General features: G+C 56.8%; 1 long non-coding RNA gene across 2 annotated transcripts; it reads left to right on the top strand.

Annotated features, from left to right (window-relative positions):
* The first annotated feature begins 13231 nt into the window (after positions 1-13231).
* LOC112928444 (uncharacterized) lies at positions 13232-20735 on the top strand. Of its 2 annotated transcripts, none has more exons than XR_012000048.1 (3): positions 13232-13650; positions 15959-16136; positions 18244-20735. It is a non-coding gene; the product is annotated as an uncharacterized lncRNA (long non-coding RNA). The 2 variants fall into 2 exon arrangements; XR_003236742.2 differs by lacking the exon at positions 13232-13650 and adding an exon at positions 15260-15528.
* The last annotated feature ends 851 nt before the right edge of the window (positions 20736-21586 follow it).

The following is a 21586-nucleotide window of genomic DNA, read 5'->3' as shown; positions in this document are numbered from 1 at the left end:
TGGGCCTGGGGGTTGTCTCCAGCTCACCCCCTCCAGACTGTCCTCCTGGATTCCGCAGGAGGCAGAAGGGCTCAAAGAGCTGGAGAAGGGTTTGCTCGGCTTTGCGCACACCACCTGGCGCCTCCTGGAGACAGACCCGGGTGGGAGGCGCTCCCAGCTTCCACCTTGTATTTTCTGTGCTGTTGGAAATAGGAGCTAATTTGGGATCCCCGAATGGCTCAGCGGTGTAGCGCCTGTCTTCGGCCCAGGGCGTGATCCTGGGGACCCCGGGATCGAGTCCCACGTTGGCCTCCCTGCAGGGAGCCTCCTTCTCCCTCTGCCTGTGTCTCTCATAAATAAAAATCTTAAAAGTGAAATAGGAGCTAATTAAAAAAAAAAAAAAAAAGATCCAGGGCTGAGTGGTGAAGCAGAGGGGACCCTGGACCTGCCCAGGCTCCTGCTGGGCTCCCAGAGGCCCCGAGGGCCCGGTCCTCCCTGAGCCTCTGGATGTTCAAGCCGGAAGGGGGATGTGCAGCCTTCTGGCTCATCGCCCCTATTTTGCAGATGGAGACGTGCCATGGTTTGGGGCAGGCGTTGGCAAGAAGAGCCCAGTACCGGACTGGGCGTCTGGGGGTCTGGGCTCTGCACAGCCACAGCCCACAGTGGAACTCGGAGCAGCTCCGTCTGCATCAGTTTCCTCCTCTGAACAAGGAGTGGGGATGGGGAGCAGTGAAGACTTTAGGGCGGTTGGCACAGACATCTAGGGTTGTTCTTAGGGTGGCCCTATGCATTCCTGTGGGACCCAGATGCTATCTGTCTGGCCCTCTCCAGCCCCACCTGGGCTCCCCTCGCTCCTCAGCAGTCCCCACCTGCATGGCAGTTGCCCTGGATCCTTGGGGGGAGGCTCTCAATCTCTCTCTCTCTCTCTCTCCCCCTCCCTCCGCCTCCCCCACTCTCTCTATCGTATTTTCCATCCCTCTCCTGTATCTTTCCAGCTGTCTCTGCTACCCTTCTACCTGCAGGGAGTAAAGATGGTGTCTCCCGGAGCCCCCGAGGGACCCCCACTCCTGCAGGCCCAGCCCCCTGCCCACTGCCCAAAGCTGCACGCCCTCGGGTCTTGGCTGCTGGTCTGGAGGCCCAGGGAGGAGGAGGCCTTCCTCCGTGAAGGCTTCTTGGCTTGTCTGGGCCCACAGGGCACTCTTGCCTTTCTTGACTCCTGCAGTTGAGTCAGGAAGGGCTGAGTGGACCTGGGTGGCTAGGCAATGGGCGGGAGACAGGGGGGGGCTATGCTTGGCCCCGCACCTGCCTCCTCTCCATGCGGCCTGGTCCTCGTCCTCGTCCAAACCCACCAGGCAGGAGCGATTGTCCTCTCCCTTGTGGAGGTTGTGACAGCCACCACTCTTTTGATCACAGGGACCGAAGCCCAGCTCAAACAGACTTAGCCCCACATGGGATGCACTGGCTCACGTATGTGGAAAATCCGGGGATAGCCCTGGCTCCGGGTTTCCGACCCAGTGGGGAGGGCGCTCAGTTAACCCTGAACCGGTCGCCGTGGTTGGGGAATGCTCTAATTGGCCTGTCCCAGAGCTGGCGGGGCAGCCAGCTGCTGCAGAAGCTGGACGACAAAGAGGGGGTCCCCAAAGAGAAATGGGGTGACCAGAAGGCAGATGAGTCCTTGCTGAGTGGCCAAGCACAGATGTCCACCACGAAGGCCAGACGTGAGCCGAGACCTGGGCAGGACGCAGAGGACCCCTCCTTCTGCTTTACTGCAGCGCCCCGGGGTCACCGGGCTGGCATGCCCATCCTCGTCTCTACCGTCCGTCTTCCGGGGCGCCCCCAACTGTGCCTCAGGCCTTGGGGCCGCCCTTCTGTCGGCGTCACCTCTGCTCTCGATTCTGGGGAGGTGCAGGGTGCTGGAGCCGGGCCAGGGCTCCTCTAGCACAGGCCCTTCAAGCTGGGGCCCTGGGGTCCCCAGTCAGGTTGTCACCGTGGTTACACAACTTAAAATGTATGGGACGTAATTATTTTTTTAAATCTACCAATAAAATTGTCTCTGATTATTTTAGTCACAATACAAATAGCCTCAATTAGAGCAGAAATAGGGCGCGGGTTTATGGCTCCCATGAATCTGAGCGTAACCTCAGCTGTAAGGCAGCTCCCACCCAGCCCCATCAGGAATCCCAAGACAAGTGTCCCCAATTCCAGGGTGGAGGCAGCAGGCTGGGGTGGGGGGAGCAAGAAGGGACGCTCCCTGGGTCACCCAAGCAAGGCCTCAACTCCCAACTGCAGGGCCCAGGCCCGTTGGGAAGAGGGAGTGTCCAGGTCCCAGGAAGGCCAGACGTCGGGTTGAGGACACGGACCCACTCACTGGTCCATGCCCCTCCCTGCAACCTGTTTGTCCGTCAGTCCCTCTGTAGCGGGGTGAGCGGCTTGAGATCCCCAGGCCCTGCTCTGGACTTCTCTCCCGGACCATCCTGGGCTTTCAGCTCTGGTCTGGCCCCCCAAGTCCCCCCCCAGGCCAGCTGGACATCGGAGTTCCCCTTTCTCAGAGGGCAGTTTCCACCTGCCCAGAAAGGCAGCCCTGTTGGAAAGACCAGTCCCCGTGTTACAGAAGGGGAAACTGAGGAACATCGGGCAGAGTGGTCCAGGGACACACAACGAGAGGAGTGGCAGACCGAGGGGATCCGAGGCTCTGTGTCCCGGTCTCAGGAAGCCCCGGGAGGCGTCAGCACAGAGGTGGAGCCAGGCCCTTATGCTTCTCCGCTCCCTGACCTGCCTGCGTCCTCCCTGAGCGTCTGCACGATGCTGAGACCCCGGAGAGCCCAGGGACACGTCACCACGCAGCCAGCCTCCCTGGTCCGGACTCCGCCTGGGGCCCCCTCCCCTGGGCCCCCCACCCTCTCCCTCAGGAGACTCTCACCTTCCCACCGCAGACTCAGAACACCCTGCGGGTAGCCCCGTGTGTCTCCGGCCACCGCTCAGGGGACAGATGGCACCAGGGCCCGAGATCGTCGCAGAGCCAGCATATCCCGGGTGGCCGTGGTGACACGTGGCCGGGTGAGGAGGGCGGGTCTCGGTGTCCCTGCGGGGCTGGGGTGGGGGTGGCGATGGCAGGCCTCTGGACATCTGGTGTGTGGGGACAGCAGAGCCCCCCAGCCTGGCCTCTCGTGGTCTTTCTGATGAGCGCGTGCCTTTTCCTCTCAAACTCCAGTGAGTCTGGGGATTTTTTTTTTTTTTTTAAGTGGAATTGCAATAAAAACACCGATCAGCTTGCAGAGAGCTGGGTCTCCCTCCTGGCAGACCGAGCCGCGTCCTGCGTGCTTGTTAGTGCTTCTCTTCACCTGGGTCCTGCCCGGGTCACCCGGGTGTGTAACGCGTGGCTTTGCCGATGGGGTGAGGGAGGCCCCTTGTCGCTTCGTGTTCGTCAGCTGGTCACGGGGACGCGGGCAGCCGTGGATCTGCCTCCGTGCCTCTGCCGTCAGGACCACTTTTCCGGGCTCTGTCGCCCGCTCTAATTGTGGTGCAGTTAACTCGCTTGGATTTTCTCCGTAAACATAAACCTACTCTCTGCCAGGAGTGGGAATACTCTCTCCCTTCCTAATCTCTGTGCTGCTTTCCTTTCCCTTTATCTGTAGGCGTATTACGGTGGCCAGGAACCCTTGTTTAAAACCTGTGGGTCGAGAGGTCACCTCCAGCTTCTCAGTGCGGCCCCAGGGAGGGGGACCCCGAGACCCCCCGGAGAGCGCACCCATCAAGACTTGCCGCAGGGCCGCCAACGGCACCACTGCTTCTGTTCTGTTTCCTGGGTGGGGGGCGGGGGGTTGAGGGCCCCTGTTGCCCAATCTGCTCAGGATGGAGAGGTCCTCGTGCCAGGGGAGGGTCTAAGGGAGATTTTCCTGGCTTTTCTCCCAAATTCCCCATGTGCTTCCTCTTGAGGGAACCCACAGCACTGGTCATGAGGAAGAACCCGTTTCCTGACTTAAAGACCTTTCTGGACATTTCCTAACAAGGACCAGCAGGCTCTGGGGCCCAGCTGTAGAAACGTGGCCCCATCTCCCGCTTGCTGCTGCCATCCTGCGGAACCCAGGAATGTCACCAACAAAGTCGACCAGAGCCCTGAGGTCAGCCTGCCCTGGACAGAGCCCGCTTGGACCCTGTCCTGCCACCCCAAGAGACCTCCCCTTGCCCAGCGTCCTTCCAGCAAACCCACCCCACGTCTCTGGCTTGAGTTAACCCAGAGTGGTTTCTGCTGTTGGGTGGAGCTGGGCCTGGAGGGCCACGTTGTCCAACTGCACGAGAATGGGAAGACCCAGCTCTAGGAAAGCCCAGGGCTCTGACCACGATAACCACAGATAACCTGGCACTTGTCCTTTGAGGGGAGGGACAGCAGTGGGGAGCTCCTGAGATGGATCCCAAGGACGGGCCTCAGGAGGGCTTGGGACACAGGATGCCCAGGGACACGGTGGCTTGAACTGAGCCTTGGAGGGGTTTGGATGGGGGAAGGGATGCTGGTTTGGGAAACCTGGGGACCGAAGGCCCAAGGCAGGACTAAGGGGAGAAGCCTGGGGCCTGAGGCCTGGCTGGAGCCGAGGCCGGTGCCGCCTGGCAAGCAGGCTGGGGAGTCTGGGTTTGCCACCCAAAAAATAGGACGTCACTGCAATATGATTTACTCTGGATGGGTGGTCATTGATTTAGGACTCCTGACAGGTGTGCTATTCTAAAACCTGACAGAGAGAAACATTAAGTCCAGGAGTCCCCATTTTGCATTGAGCAATTGCATTTCTCTACGCCTGGCCAGTTCTACAGCCAAAGCACTTTTATCCCCCGGAGGGAGTCAGGCTAGATTTGAATTAACCAGGAAGTTCTTTGATTGCTATTTTAAAACTTCTCTCTGCTACCTGGCCTGACATAATAATTACCTGCCTGTGATTTATCTCCGGCAGATTATGACCGATGATAGAGTTTGGGGTAATAATTGAGTGTATCCAACACCTCACCTCCTCCCTCGTCATTCATTTCCTCCGGGCCACTGGTGTTCCCGCCACCTTGCCGACAGTGGGTTTTGGCATGGGATGAGCATTTGCAGTGAGTCCGGCCCGCCCCACACGGCTGCCCGCGGGGACCAGCCCAGCAGGCTCTGTCCAGCTGGGTCATGGCCCCGCACCCCGAAGTCATTCCTGAGACTGAGACCCGCAATGCCAAGTGAGCCCTCTGCTCGCTTGCACCCTCACCAAGCGTTTACTGGGCTCTGGCCGTGTGTCTGGCGGTGTTTTGGGACACGTCGGTGAACGAAACAGAAAGAGTCCTGCCCTCGGGAAGTAAGGAGGGGAAGCAGACAGGCGGTGACCCCACAGACACGTAGCCAGATTGAAGTTTAGAGGTAGTGCTGAGCTGTGGAGGAGATGCAACGGGGTGTGGGGCGGGGGGTGATGGCAGTAGGAGTGGGAGCCCCGGGAGCCAGCCAGGGAAGAGGCTGGAAGGAGCAGTCCCAGCAAGCAAGTAAGTAAGCAAGCAAACAGGAAAGGAGAAGAAAGAAAGAAAGAAGAAAGAAAGAAAGAAAGAAAGAAAGAAAGAAAGAAAGAAAGAAGAAAGAAAAGAAAAAAAGAAAGAAAAAGAAAAGAAAAAAGAAAAAAAGAAAAGAAAAGAAAAAAGAAAAGAAAAGAAAAGAAAAGAAAAGAAAGAAAAAAGAAAAAGGAAACACAGAAGGAAACACAGGGCCTCTGGCTCAAAGAGCAGGAAAAGCTTCCTCCTTCCTTCCTCCTTTCTTCCAGTCTTTACCTGTCTCTGTGGGGTTTTTTTTGTTTTGTTTTGTTGGTTTTGCTATTTAATGCCTCCCTCCCTTGGGTGTAGGGATACTTGTGGGGCGAATGCAGACGCCATGGGCCCCTAGGCCCCCATCCTGCAGCTCAGTGCCCAACCCTGCCCCCTGTCCCCTTGCCTTTGCTCAGGTCCCCAGGGAGTCAGCCCCGGTGACAGCAATTGCAGGGTTGGGGTGGGGAATAGGCATCTGGGAACCCATCCTGGGGTGTGGGGACGTGATCGGGTCGGGGACTGCAAGCCCTCAGTACACATTCCATGGCCACTTTGGACTTCACTTGGAAAGCACAGGTTCAAGGATAAAAGCTATTGAGAATTTGGGCAGCCCCAGTGGCTCAGCGGGCGAGCACCTGCCTTCAGCCCAGGGTGTGATCCTGGAGACCCGGGATCGAGTCCCGCATCAGGCTCCCTGCATGGAGCCTGCTTCTCCCTCTGCCTGTGTCTCTGCCTCTCTCTCTCTCTCTGTGTGTGTGTCTCTTATGAATAAATAAATAAAATCTTAAAAAAAAAAGCTATTAAGAATTTCAAGACGATCGGCCTCAGAGCTTACCCCCAATCCCTTTCCGGAGGGCTGGCATCACAGATTTCAAGGTCTAGGCCCCACTCCAGACCAACCTCAGGGGTGAGACCCTGGCATCGCAATTTTTAAATGTGCGGCCGGGGTTGAGGACCGTGGTGCCAGTCTGTTGTCCCCGTGAGTGCTGGGAAAGCCACCGGGGGAGGCCGCTCTGATGAAAGGTGTGATCAGGCCCCGCCAGTTTCGGGGTAGAGAGCAGCCCGACAGGTGTTGAAGCAGAAGCAGGCAGACCAGCGGGGGGGCGGGGGGGCACTGAGAGAGGGGTGCCCCGGGGTACCCAGGACCGCAGGGACTGCTGGCTTGTTCCTGGGGATCAGGGGAGGGAATGCTGAAGAGAGGGAGCAGCACTGACTTCTGAAGTTTCTTTTTTTCTTTTTAAAGATTTTATTTACTTATTCATAGAGAATAATGAATAAAGACACAGAGAGAGAGGCAGAGACACAGGCAGAGGGAGAAGCAGGCTCCTTGCGGGGACCCTGATGCCGGACTCGATCCCCGATCCCAGGGTCAGGAAGGCAGATGTTCAACCACTGGGCCACCCAGGTGCCCCGACTTCTGAGGTTTCGGATGGAGCCGTGGGGCCGAGGGTGGAGCCATTTGCTGAACAGGGCAAGGGACGAGAGGGGGTGTGTGGGGGGAAGAAATTCTGGGGCTGGGGAATGAAGTCACCTCGAGTCTGAGCTTCTCTCTAGAGGGGTCAGTTTTCCATTTGAGGGACACATTGGGACCGAAAGCTTGCCTTCCCCAGTTCTTAAAACCCAGACCGGAGGCGTTTCTGGACAATCAGGGAGCTGACAATGAGGAAGGGAGGACAAGCAGCCATCGAATCACCTGTCGTGTTGTGTCACAGGGTCCCAGGCAGGTGGCAACGGGAAGGCACCTCTGCGCTGACAGGTAGATGGCCCCGAGTGGCCCTGGGAGGAGTAGGGGAGCGCCCCAGCTTTCTGATGAATCCCGTTAGAACCGGAGCCACCACGTCCAAGGGACTTCTCACTACACAGCAAGACTTTTGTGACATTCACGAGGACCGAATTGCTGCCCTTGTCCCCACTCACATTTCCTGAGGACAGGAGCTCTGGCCGAGGTCCAGCAGTCCGGCAGGCCATTGTCCTGGTCGTCTGCAGTGGGAGATGGCATCTCAGCAGCCAAGGGCCAGGCACTGCCCACACTTGATGAGCACAGGGTCTGGGCCAGGCTGCCCCTCCCTGGCCTGTCTCTGCCACATGCCTGCCACATGCCAGCCGCGTGCCTCTGGGAGTCTGACCCCTCTTGGCACTGGCGTCTGCATCTGTGAAATGGTCACATGGCTGCCACGAAGGTCCCCCCGGTCCCTCTGGGAATCGCCATCGAGCTGCAAAGAGCTTGCAAGCCACAGCCCAGGCTCCTCTGGGCATCCCTTGGCAGGGGCGCTAGGACCCGGCTGTTTGGGGCCACGCGGGCCTCCTGTAGTGGGCAGGTTTCGCCCTGGAGCTCCCTGCTAGGATAGCGGAGATCTTGTCACATCTCCACTGGGATCTGAGGTGCTTCCCCCCCAATCACTCCCTCCCCTATCTTCCCTTGCAGACATTGTCCCCAGGAAACCTGTTGCGCCCCTAACTGCATCGCAGCGTCCACTTCCTGGGGGACCCAAGTGGCCCAGATGGCAAGGCTATCCCGGAGCCTCCAGGCGGGATGAATGGGGTAACGTAAAGGAGAATGTCGGGCTGGGATGCACAGCTCGCGGGGGCACCGTGCACAGGAATGGAGCGGACGGGGCTGCCCAGAGCTGCACCTTGCACCTGCCAGACACCCGTGGGGCTCAGGTGATGCGAGCTGAGTTGGATTCTCTGAATCGAAGCACATCCTTTCTTCTGTATCGGAGACTAAAATGTCCCAAAGCCGAGGAGCCCATGAGCAAAGGCGTGTTTGTCCCCAGTAGCAGCTGGCCCTGTCTGGAGGCCTCCTGAGCCTCAACAATGAAGGGTCCTGCCTTACTGGGAGCACAGCCCGCGTGCAGACGCATCTGGAAGCTGCCTGGGTGTGCAGCAGCCGGCACGGGGATGGCTAGCCTCGGAAGCCAAGCCCAGGAGCTCCCAAGGAAAGATGTTCTCAGTGCTCCCCAGCCCTGGCCACCGGTCCCTGTCCACATGGGAGCCTTGCTTCGTCCTGTCCCACACTGAGGGACCCCAGGGCTCCCAAGCCAGACACCTTGGGCCCTAGCTGCCTAGAGAGGCCCGTTGGATGAAGGCGTCAGGCTTGTTGGCGCTGGTGGTCAGTTATGGACGGGGTCACGGGCCAAGGTGTGGTGCAGCAGGGGGTGTCTTTCTCAACCAAGTCTCAGGAGGCCTGGACTGTGCCCTGCTTCTGCCACCAGCTTCCTGCATAGCCTTAGGAGGGGCATCATTAGCCCGGCCTGACCTTGGTGTACTTATTCATAAAATGGGCATAATGCCTTCTCTGCTGCTGGATTTTCTTTTCTTTTCTTTTCTTTCTCTTTCTTTCTTTCTTTCTTTCTTTCTTTCTTTCTTTCTTTCTCTCTCTCTCTCTCTCTTTCTCTTTCTTTCTTTCTTTCTTTCTTTCTTTCTTTCTTTCTTTCTTTCAGATTTTATTTATTTGAGAAAAAGAGAGCACACAAGCAGGGGGGAGGAGCAGAGGGAGAGGGAGAAGCAGACTTTCCACTGTGCAGGGAGACTGATGTGGGGCTTGATCCTAGGATTTCAGGACCATGACCTGAACCGAAGGCAGGTGCTTAACCGACTGAGCCACCCAGGCTCCCCGGCTCCTGGGTTTTCAGAGATACAGTGAGGCCTGTGAAGGGCTTGGGCATCAAGCAACTGCTAGGCTAAGCCTGGACTGCCAGGTGGCTGGGCCTACGTGGCTCCCGTGCCATGAGCCCAAAGGGAAGGGAAAGAAAGAACAAAGAATAATCTGCAACTTTCTGGCTCCAGGAACAGAATAGTTGGTGGTTGTACCATTTCTCAGGATGGGAAAGTGCAGGACAGAAGGGGAAAAATCTGGAGTTTGGGTTGGGGCAGTGTAGACACCAGGACGGCCTTGGTTCTGTGTGTTTCCCTCCACATCCTCTTCTGGTACCAGGCCTTGTCCTCCTGGGCAGAAGAGGCTCCACGTCCCGGGAGCTGGCTGCCGCCGGCTTCTCCTCCTTGCTCCAGGGGTGGGACGTGACCCAGAGCTGGCCAATGAGAGGACCTCATTGCTTTAGCCACCCAGGTTGGTTCCAGGATGGGCACGTGTCCCATGCCAGCTGGCCAGAGTCCTCCCTAGGACTTTGCAGAATGAAATGCTACTCTCTATAGGGATCACTGGCTGGCATGTGGAAGTAACTTTGGAAATTTCCGTGGCTGCCTTGGCTGTCCCAGGGCATCAGCCTGCCTGAGAAGGAAGGCCACATAGCACAAGAGAGCAGAGCCAAGGGTGGGAGGCCAGACTCCTGCCGGTATCATTTAGACTCCCGGATCCAGCTGCACCTGGTGCAAGACACACCTTTGGACTTCTCAGTTGTGGGAGTCAATGAAGCTCTTTTTTTCTTTCATTCTCAAACTGATATTGAGCAGTTAGTAAGTGCCCAGCACAGCAGCGGGCCGTGTGGCAACAACGTGAGCGCCGCAGACATGGTTGAGCGCTTCAGGAGCCCACGGGGTTGATCAAGAGAGTGTGTCTCCCCGCCAGGACGCTCACGGGAGTTCGCCAATCGGATCTTTGCAAGGGATGTGAGCAACACCGCAGATGGGGTCTGTGAGAGCAGTTTTATGGAAGATGCAGAGGCCGTCTACACCGTTTGCCTCGTGTCTATTGATCCTCCGCAGAACTGAGGGCACGGTGATAAGCGGCCTGTCTGAAGGTGCAGAAGTGAGAAGTGCCCTGCTGGCGTGTGACCTTCCGGCGATCTGAACTGCCCCGGGGGGAACAGGGCTTGCAGGTCCCCGTCTGTGAATTCTTGGCTTGTCCCCCTGGGCAGCCTCCTGGCAATGCTAATTATCCCGGCTGCACTCTTGACAAAGGAACCTGGGAGATGATTTTTCACTGTTGAGCTTTTTAATGATAAAGATAGTATCAGCACATTAACAAACGTTTGGAAAACGGAGAATATCCCTAATGATCCCACAACCCTAGTATAATCATTGTTGAAAATATTATTTGGGGACCATCCTGCCGGAGTCTTTGGTGCTGGTTGACAAGCCCAAGTGATGTGTTCATTATTGCGTCCCTGGCTCGCCCCGGGCCTTGGCTGAGGTGGTAAAGAGCAAGTCTGAAGTCAGGCCAACCAGGTTGGAGGCCTACCCTACCCGGGGAAGAGCTGTGTGATCTGGGCTAGTTGTTTAGCCTCTCTGAGCCTCGGTGGCTCCGTCTATAAAATGGGAATCCTAATGGAACCTATTTCATCAGTGCGTTGTGAGACCGAAATGAAATGGAAGCGAGTATTGGTCCTCCCCTCGTCACCCTCCCTTAGCCACCGCACGGCCACACAGCCCTGGTCCTGGCTGCAGTCCATGACGTGCGTCTTCCAGCAGGAGAATGTGGATGGCCCAAGTCTGAGCCCAGTCCTGAGTGTTAGGAGGGGCATCACCCGACACAGGAAAGGTCACGTGTCTCGGTGTTGGGAGGAGGGTGGACAGGTGCACGCTCTCTCTCTCTCTGTACACCTCAGGATGGGTCTGGGGTCCCTGCAAGTGTCTTAGGAATGAATGTCTTGTCTCCATCTGGGTCCTCCCTGCCCCCCTGGGCTCCGCTACGAGCGAGTCTCCTGATGTCCTGGTGTGGTCATCACGCCCCATGTGTGGCTTTCAGGGAGGCCTTGCTGAGTGGGCTCACAGCCCCATCCTTGCTACCCGAGGACTCCCCGTGGTATCTGGCTTAAAACATCCTGCTCTGTGCCTGGTCACCACGTGTCACCCTCCACTGGCTGCAGGGGACTCAACTGACGCTGCATAAGCCAGGTGGGGACATGACCATCTGGGAAGTTCAGGGGCCTCCCAAATCACACCACATGCCCAGTTCAAGCATATCCTATCCTGGGCACACCCAGCCACTCTTTCTCCCCCGTCATAGGCTGGGATGTGCTGGGGACGCCAGGCTCTCTGAGACGTGAGCAGAAGGTAGTGTAGTTCACACTCAGTCCTCGAGCGAGGGCTGCAAGGAGCGTGGGGACTTCTCTTTGCCTAGAGAGGGGACCTGCTCATCAGAGATTACTTGGTGAGCAGAGGGGCAGAGCCAGCCTCCGGATCTCCTGACTCTGAGCCAAGTGCTCATCTGTGGGGAAGATTTGACACAGGCTGTGTCTACTGGAATGTTGGGGGGTTGGGGGGGTCCTCAGAGTCTCCATCCCAGGCCATTCCGTACTCCTGAGATCTTCCGTGCCTGGGCTTCTTCCCCACGGACCTGTCTTATCACCCTGGTGATGCCAGTGTGAGTACCAGCAAGAAGGGTGGGTGCCCACCGAAGCCTAGGTAGAGTAAGTGGAATGGTCCACCTGGAAGCTCAGAATGTGACCAGATTTGGAATAAGGGTCCCTGTTATTGAGGGTCTTAGAATGAGATCGTCCTGGATTCAGGTGAGCCCTAAATCCAATGAGGAGTGTCCTTAGCAAGGGGCAGAAAGGGAGAGGACACAGCCCAGGGGAGGAGAGTGGAGTCACGCCCCCCCAAACCAAGGAGGCCGACGTCTTCCGGTAGCCACCAGAAGAAGCTAGGGAAGAGGCGCGGGACAATTCTCCAGCGCAGCCTCCGGAAGGAACCAACCCTCCAGACAGCTGGATTTGGTGCTTCTGGCCTCCAAAACCCACAAGAGAATAAACTCTGTTGTTGCGAGCCCCCCAGTGTGCAGCCATGTGTTACAGCAGCCCTAGGAAGTCAATGCACTGGGGCACCCACTTGGGGGCAGGGGCACTCCCCCTGAGTGGGCTGGGCCAAGGGCAGCGCCTGGGGCCTCAGATCCTCATCAGACAGGTGGGATCACCTGCCTGCCTTTCCCTCAAGAACAAGTAGCAGAGGCTGCTCCAGAGCAGAGGAGCCAGAGGCTAGGAAGAGGCAGTAAAGACAGAGCTTAGTAGCCACTGAAGTCGGAGTATGATGGGGGTCGACTCCTCCATGTGGAGGTAACTGGGTGTGTTTGGGGGACGGGGAGGGCATGGGAGGGCCCCAAGCAGCGCTGGGGCAGTCAGGAAAGTGAAAATTGCCAAAAAGCAGGTGGGGGTGCTAACTGGAGCTTATGGAAATAGGCCACATCCTCCTCCAGAAACTGGGATGTGGGGGGGCAGCGGGGTGGTGGGAGTCCTACCCTCAGGTATCGGCAGGAACAAAGGGCACGGCTCTAGAGCAGCCCCCAGCTTTCCTAGGCGGGAGGCGGAGGGAGGCTGGCCTGCCCGGGGATAGGCCTCGAGCTGTTAGAAACCCCCACCAGATAAAAGAAATAGTGAAGGGGGTTATAAGGGAAAGGAAGGGAAACTGAGTGGGGAAAAATTAGAGAGGGAGACAGACCATGAGAGACCCCTAACTCTGGGAAACAAAGGGCTGCAGAAGGGGAGGAGGGTGAGGGGGCGGGCACTGAAGAGGGCAACGTGATGGGATGACCACTGGGTGTTATACTGTATGTTGGCAAATTGAATTAAAATTTTTAAAATGTAAATAAATAAATAAAAATTTAAAAAAAGGAAACCCCCACCAGAGCCACTCCAGTCTCTAAGGGTGGGGTGTCCGTGACCTTGTCTGTGCTGAGCCTCATTCATGAGTCCAAAAAGCCAAAGTGATACAAAAGAGGGTGCACATCAAACAATCTTGCTTTCCGCCCCCAGCCCTTTCCGTCCCCCCCCCTCCCCCCACACCCTATAGGTCAGGAGTTGGCAAATGTTTCTAATAAAGGGCCAAGGAGTGAATATTTTAGGCCTGCGGGCCCGGCCGTCTCTGTTGCAACTGCTCAGTTCTTCCGAGCTGAAGGCAGCCGTGGAACCCTCCAGGGTGTGCTCTTCTGGGTCTGGCTGAAATCTCACTCCTCACTGTGCTTCTGAGACTCTTCCTCTCGCTGGCGTGGACTCCACCATATGAGAACACGGCTTTATTTATCCCATCCATCGTTGGCAGGCATCTGGGTAGTTCCAGGCTGCGGCTGCTCCCCTGAGCAGCGCGGCGGTGAGCAGCCTGGCCTGCGTCTGCTGGTGGACACACGCTCACACTTATTACCCCCGGGGGCGCAGGCCAGCCGTGTGCTTTAAGGTCGCAGAGAGATGGCTTCCTTTGCAGGTTGCGTGGGTCAGGCTGAACGTGAAGATGGAGGCAGGATTTGGGGTAAGGGGGAAAGGGCTGGGGTGGTGGTGAGGGAGCAGGGCCCGTGGGTGGCCTTCAGGAGGTGGGAGTGGAGTGGAGGGATGTGGACCCAGGGGGGAGCTAGCTCGCCAAAAGAGAGGGGACCCTGCTGGGTTACCACCCCTGCCATCCCTCCCGTGGGACCCTTACCCCACAGTCCCCACCAACAGATGTGGGGAAGACTCTGTCTCAAAGCGCTTTGGGTCCTGACTTTCAGTAGGCATCAATCAGGGAGTTTTCAAAAATCCCAGTGCCCTGGCTCCATTCCTGGGAATTCCTTTTTTTTTTTTTTTTTTAAGATTTTATTTATTTATTCATGAGACACAGAGAGACAAAGGCAGAGACATAGAGGGAGAAGCAGCCTCCATGCAGGGACCCCGACGCGGAACTCGATCCTGGGTCTCCAGGATCACGCCCTGGGCCAAGGGCAGATGCTCAACCCCTGAGCCACCCAGGGAGTCCCCATTCCTGGGAGTTCTGATTCAGTTGGTCTGGGGTGAAGCTAGGCACTAGCTTTTAAAAACTCACCATGGGGAAGGAGATTCTACTGGAAGTCGAGGCAGAGCACCAAGAGGCCTCTCGTAGTGGGCGGTCCCTGAGATCACAACCGGTCCCTGCCTGGGGAAGACCACCCGCCCAGTGGCAAACGTGTCAGGCAGGCTCCCCAAAGTGGACTTGAGCAAACGAGTGTGAAGATGACCTCGCTGGAAGAGTGGGAGGCAGCTCTCAGGATTTGCTGAGACCAGGCCAGGGGAAGGACCCAGGGAGGACAGCCTCTGCCTAGGGGGTCCGGCCGGTACTGGCTCCTTCGTAGCCTGCTCAGCTGCCTGCCCTGACTCGGACTGCCGTGCTCCTGTAGCCCGCTGAAGCTAAGCCCCAGACGCCGGGCAGGACAGTGGCCTGGCCATGCCTCGGGCCTGCACACCCAGCAGCCCTCAAGAGAGAAAGGGTGTTGGGGTGTTGTTGGGGTGCCGCAGCGACAGTGGACCGGGGAGAGTGGAAGTAGGATGGAGAATGTCCTGAGCCTGTTCTGGGAGGGCTACACCGGGCAGGATGGACGCTCCCAAGGGGACGATGGTCAGTGCCCACCCATCACAGACCTTTCTTGCCTTCTCTCTGGTGGTCCGGACGCGGCAACTAGTGCTTAGAGCCCCCAGACACAAGGAGCCCAAGTGAGCCCCTGGCTGGGCCCCCTGGGTCCCGCAGAACAGAGACTGACCCATCGGTGTCCTTGGCCACTTCCCTAAACTGCCCTGCTCTTCTCACCAATAGTGCGATCCTTACCTGCCTACTTTGGACACTGTCCCCTCTGGCTGTGGTCACAGTCGGCATTTTCTGGGTGGAGGGTCACAGCCCCTCAGGAAGCCGACTTTGACGTCATCGTTCAAGGTAGAGCACGTTCCCTGGAGCCCCCTGGGCTTTCCAGAAGGAGGATGAGACATGTCAATGCCCCCCGCTCCAGGAGCCCAGGTGCCCCCCATCTCTGGGAGGAGGGGTCAGGCAGGTGGGCCTGGGGGGACCTCAGTGGAGCAGCTTCCCCAGCCCTGGGCCAGAGCCTGGGCCACTCCCTCCCTCCCCTCCCCCTCTCTCTGGGCTCAGGTGCTGGGAGCCATCTCGGAATCCATGGAAACCACAGAGGAAGCTGGAAATCTGAAGGGTGGAGGGGGCTGACCTCCTCTTGCACATCTTGGGGAGGGGAGGAGGGAGAGTCACTTCCCTGATGGGTAAATGCCGAAGGCTCCGCAGTGGCTCTTTCACTGGCAGCAAGTCCACCATCGGATGGACCCCCTGTTCCCCTGAGGGGCTGGAGGAGCAGGAGCAGAAGGATTCTTTCCTCCGGAGGAGCTAGCAGGCCCTGGGGTGGGGAGAGGAGATGGGGAACAGGAGTTGGGGGACTGAGGCTCCGGTAGTGGTCGGTGTGGTGGAGGTGGGAAGGCTCTGGGTGGAGGTGGAGGCTGGGGGATGGCGGTCGGTCGTAGGAAGAGCAGACTTTGGCAAGTGAGGTGGGTTGTCACGGTGGGGCCAGGGTGGCAAGGTGGGGTTGGCCACTGGGGCCTGGGCTCCTGGAGCCAGGGTAGTCCCCACCCCCAGCGGCCCCAACTACCCAACACAAGTAGGGAAGCTGGAGCTTTCCATTTTAGGAGGGCTCCGTCTCTGCTCTTTCTCTGTTAGGCCCCATTTACTCACGTTCCATATTTTGCCTCTGAATAAGACAAAGAAGCTCTGTTCCCACTTTGGAGGGGATGGGGGGGCAGGAAGCAAGCAGTCATATTCTGAGTTTTGTCCTCAGCCCCACGCACCTGATAACACCTAAGAAGAGTCAGATCCTGAACATGTTCCAGGACGTTGGCTTCAAACAAACCTCAGCTGCTGCTGGCATCAACACCCCTACCTTCGCTGCTTTACGCACTAACACCTGCTGTTCACCTGACACTTGCCTTCGATCAGACCCTACCCTGGAGGAACAGGTACCCTAGACCCTTTTATTTATTTTATTTTATTTTATTTTATTTTATTTTATTTTATTTTAATTTTATTTTATTTTATTTATTTTATTTTCTTAATGATTTTATTTATTTACTTGAGAGAGAGAGAAAGAGAGAGCGCATGCACCTGGTGCATGAACAGGCGGAGGGGCAGAGAGTCTCAAGCAGACTCCCCGCCAAGCACGGAGCGTGGAGACAGCCCCGGGGCCGGATGCCAGGCTCCATCTCATGACCCTGAGACCATGTCCTGAGCGGAGACCAAGGGTTGGTTGCTTAACCGACTGAACCACCCAGGCGCCCCACCCTAGACCCTTTCCTAAAATAAACCCCCAGCCCCAAGAGCAAGGATGAGAATCATTCTCCTTCCCTTTGCTTTCTGGGTCTCCCGGACGCTCTGTCTGCCTTTCTCCACCTGTCACTGACACTTAGGCCATAAACTCTGCTTTGACTTTCTCTGGCTCACGTTTGATTTCTATTCTGCGTGAAGCCAAGGTCCTGTGGCTGGTCTCGTGGGACCCTCCCCTGGGTTCTCAGGCCCAGCCTGCCCACATCACATCTATTCATATCCTGGCACTGCCCTGGAACGCTCTGCCCCAGATCCTTGTAACTCATAACCAGGCCTTTTCCTTCCAAACACAAACCAACCAACCCTGACCGCGTCTGACTATGACTCTGGAGCGGGGAATGGGGAAAGCACAGTGGTGGAGACAGGACAGAGTGGGGGTTGGGGGGTGAGGGTGCAGGGGACACCTGAGAGGAGGCTCCAACAGATTCTGGATTAAAACCAGCCCCCCCACCCCTGTTGGCAAGGGACCCCCAATGGGCTGCGGCGCGTTCCTGACATAGAGATTTTCTTTTTTTAAAGCGGTTTTATTTATTTTTGGTGACACGGATGGCTGTTCACGTTCCTCCTTTCCAAGGAATTAGACCACCAAAGAAGGTTCCATTCCTTCTTGATTCCTCCCGCAGCACCCTCCCCCCACTCCCTGAAGACAACCTTCCGTTTATCTTTTTCCAGACCTTGTAAGTGCTTTTACAACAGAAACATGTGCCCACAGAGAATTCATAGCACAGCCTATGGTTTTATGGGTTTGTAAACATTAATGACATGACGCGGTATGTGCCGTGCTTCTACTTTTCACTCAGCAAAGTGCTGTTGAGACTTCGCGGCGCGGATACCTGTAGATCTAGGACATTCCTCCTAACTGCTCTCGCAGCACGCGAGCAGATGAGAGTTATGAACTCGTGGATTGCTTTCAATTTTTCACTATCACAAATAATCCTGCAGTGAGAGCGCTGGTTTCTATCTCCCTGTGCTCGTGCAGAGGGGGAGCCTCAGGGTAGATCATGAAGAGTTGCAATTATGGGTCAGAAGGCTTAGTTTTAATTTTTTTGGTTTTAATAGATATTTCTAAAGGGCTCTCCAAAGTAGCCGTTTCCATTTATTTCCCCAGAGCCTCCTAACATTTGTCTGAGCAAGCTTGACTCTACGTCAGGCTTGGAGTGGGGCTGATGGGTGAGTGGGCTCTCTGGCCAGGAGGCCGGGGCCCCACAGGAACCGTGGATGCCCTGGCCACCCAGGGAGCTTTCTTCACTAGGCCGCAGGAAGGGTGGGAGTGGGCCTCACAGGGAAGCCAGAGTTGAGAGACCAGAGAGCCTTGGGCATGGAGGGTCCTCCCCCTGGGGAAGGAAGGGAACAGCGGGTGGTGGAGGTCGATGAGCTCAGGATTGATGGCCAGTGTCTATGCCTCCTCCCTGGAGAGGCAGCTGGCAGGGCCCCACCTCAGCCCAGCAAATCAGGATCTCTGAGGGCTGGTCTGCATGTTACCTTCTCTCTGCAACGCCCCCCCCCCCAAAAAAAAAACACACAGAGAAGGAGCTTAGAGCTTGTCCAAGCTGAGTGGACCTTCCCCAGAGGACTTGGACCCCACAGAGAGGCCCAGAGACACCTAGTGCTCGGCCGACAGCTGGTCCTGTAGGTGAATTTGTGGTCTCTTTCCACTGCGAGATGATATTTCTAGTAAATTCTCCCTCAAGCCCTCAATATTGATCTCTGAGATTAGGAAATAAAACTGTGATTTTCCCAAAGATGGTTTGAAGGGAAAGTTCAGAAAACATGGGGAGAGGAGTGAGACCCCAGCTGGCTCCTCACACCACTGGTGAGCCTGACATCCGACGCAGAGACCACGCTACCGTCTGGAGCATGAGCACAGCAGTGGCGACTTCTGGAATGTCCCCTGATCTTTGTAAAAGATGCTCCGAGGATAACGGCCAGCGCTCAGCTTGGACAGTCCCAACCTTGGACTTGGGCAGGTGTCTCTGCAGCAGAACCCCAGTCTTTGAGTAGGTGAGAGAGTGTTTTGGTTTGAGGAGAGCAGTTCTTTCCTCTTGCCCATGTTTGGCTTTGGTGAGGTCTGAGTCTGAGCGAGCAAGGCTAACCCGGGGTGAACTCCCTGCTGACCGTCTCGGTTACCCATCCAGGCCACCTGGGTACAGTCCTGTGTTGCATGCACCCCATGCCAGCCTTGCTTTGGGATGTGACAATGTGGGCCAGGCCCCAGGCCAAGGTCACCAGCTTTTGGTGCATGCATTGTCCCAGCGACAGAGTCATTTCCATTTACTTGGCTCCAGCCTGTCTCTATTTCACGGGCCCTCCAGTCTCCTTGAAAATCTCTTCCAGGTATCCCCGGGGGTCCCCAGAAGGATGTTTACAGACACTCACAGAATCCCCCCACCTCCTATGTCTCAAGGCTGCTGCCCAGGGAGCCCCACTGATGGTACCGGTTCTCTGCACCACCGCTGCCCAGCTCACGCAGCCTCGTAGCTGTGGGGTGGTGCTGCCTCTTGGGCACCCCCCCAGTAGTGCAACCTCACGGTGCTGGGTCAGAACCAGTGTCCCTGTAACCTTCTCTGGGCTGAAGCTGTGCTCCAGGCTGGGGTGAGGTGAAGGTCACACTTTTCCCCAGGGCCCCACGGCAGCGTCCCTCGGACCCTGCATCTCCCGGAGTTCCTAATGAAAACAGCCCCTACAGCACCTGCCCTCGGCCTCAGCTCTGGGGCAGAGCCCCAGGCTCTCCTCCGGTTCTGATAGACTGGGATAACCAGTCACTCGATGTAATGGTTCCAAGCAATCATTTAGAGAGCTCCGGATTCGGGGGGCCGGCTCGGCTGCTCTCTGCTGGACGACGCATTCGCGGGTCTGCACTCAGCTATCAGGTTGGCCGGAGGCTGATAATCAGGCCAGCGCAGCCTCTGTGTCTGCCGGTTTGGTTGGCGGGCTGTCCACCAGGCATCTAACACTCCAGCGGGCTGGCCAGGGCATCTTCACTGGGTGGCAGGGCTCCCAAGAGTGGCGAGACGGTAGGCCCCAGCCGGTGAGCGCCTTCCAAGGCCTCTGCTTTTGCTAATGTCCTATTATCCGGGGTACGTTGCATGGTTACCCCTGGATCCGAGGGCTGCAGAAACTGACTGGGTGGGCTGCAGCGTCCCTAAGCAAGAGTGTGGACGCAGCAAGAAGAATAGGAGGCCAATTTTGCATTCAATTATACGCCCTTGGCCCTTCTCATGAACCTCCTGGCCCACCCTCTTCTCTGGGTGCAAGAGAAGATGCCCTGGATGCAAATCCAGGCCTACGTGCAGAGCCCTGCAGCCTGAAAGCACCAGGCTGGCCCAGGGCCCTGTGTGCAGCGGGAACACCCTCCCTGCAGCTATCCCCACTCACTCAGCAAGGTGCCCTGTCATGTCCCTGTGTCTGGCTGCACGGCCAGCCCACATGCAGGGAGCCCAGGGCTGGTTCAGGGTGGCCAGGTAGCCCTAGGACCCAGCCAGTCCTCTCAAAGGGTATGAGCACCACCTGGCCTTGGGGTTATGGACTCACTTCTTCGTGTCATAATTGCTCTGCAGGTAGACAGGGCTGAGAGCGACTTCACAGGGCATGGGGCAAGGGTCCTGGTCCTTTTCTGATGCCCCTACTTCTCGCCTGACCCTTGAAATGAGGATGGTGGCCATCGTGAGCCAGGGGCTGTGCTGAGCCTCATAGGACCGCCCTGTGTCATCTCCACAACAATCCTCCAAACTCAGACCCATCACTCCCACTTTACCAATAAGGAAGCTGAGGCCTAGAGGGGTTGAGTAGTTTTCCAGGGCCACACAGTGAATAAATAGCAAAGCCAGGAATGGGACCTAGTTTCCTACATCCACATCCCCTCACCACCATGTAAATGTTCTCTCATGAGAGGTATGATAAGAACAAAACGGACTATTGCCACGTCCGTGTAAACTGTCTCCCAAGACCTCATTTTCACCCTCGGAGCTGCCTGTAGAGAGGTTAGAGGCATCTCGTCTCCCTCTCCAAATGGGCGAAGTGAGGACCAGAGAAGTCAGAGGACCGGGCTTGTGACTCGGACGGCCACGCGCTTTTTTCCCCATGACATGATTTCTAATGGGCCACTTTGTGCTTGGGGATATTTATTTGTCAGTGAAATGCAGGCAGGGCCGGGCAAGATCTTTAGAGCCGAGGAAATGGAAATTATATAGCTTCCCTTGTAAACTGAAAATAAAAACCACGAAGCAAGAAACTCACACTTGTGTTGAAATGGAAATAATTGCGTTCTAGACTTTTTGCTCACAATATTCAGGACGAGTTGGTCCAAGGTGGGTGTTTCAAGGATTTACGGGAGGGGGGAGTCGCTAGCACCCCAAGCTGATCCATCACTGCGTGTCATGGGGCTTTGTGTATATGCACCAGCATCTTAACCCTTGCCTGTTTGGACAATGGGACTCGGTGCCATGCCAGGTAGCCAACCCTCCTCTCCTGCCCCTGCCCCACAGCCCAGAGGGGTGAGATAGCCAGAGGGTGGGCATGAGGCCTGGACTTTGCAATGGGCTGCACTGCCCACCAAGGGTTTTGGCCATGGGGATGTGAGGCCAGGATGCTGTGTCAGTCCAAGTTTACGTCCAAGGGCAGAGGTAGTGGCGAGGGTTCCGGGCAGCATGGTGTGGTGTGGCCCGGTTGTGCTTCGGGCCACCAATCCGCCTGTTTTCTGGAACTGCCTCTCCTTTAAATGTGCTGCCTGACATCCTTCCAACACATCTCTCTTCTGTTTGAGATAGACTTGGGGCTGTTTGCTGCAAAGAATCCTGATGAGCACGGGGACTTTGAATGGGGACAGACTGAAGGCAGGCAGGCAGCCAGGGAGGCTTGGAAGTCACATTGGGGAGTGGTGACAAAGGCCCTTTGGGAGGAAGAGGCAGGAGAGGGACAGGACCCCAAAGAGGAAGGGTTGGCAGGTGTGAGGTCAATAGAAGGCAGAGTCACAGGTGACCCCAGTCTTAATGGTGGCATGGATAGGTTACGTGGCCACTGGGGACACAGTCTGTGGGTGATTTCATGAAGGACCAAAGTGTCCTCCTTAAAATGCCACCCTTGACAG

The sequence above is a fragment of the Vulpes vulpes genome, chromosome 1, assembly GCF_048418805.1.
Source record: "Vulpes vulpes isolate BD-2025 chromosome 1, VulVul3, whole genome shotgun sequence".
Lineage (NCBI taxonomy): Eukaryota > Metazoa > Chordata > Mammalia > Carnivora > Canidae > Vulpes > Vulpes vulpes.
The sequence above is the reverse complement of the archived record's forward strand: the minus strand, read 5'-3'. Positions and strand labels throughout refer to the sequence as shown.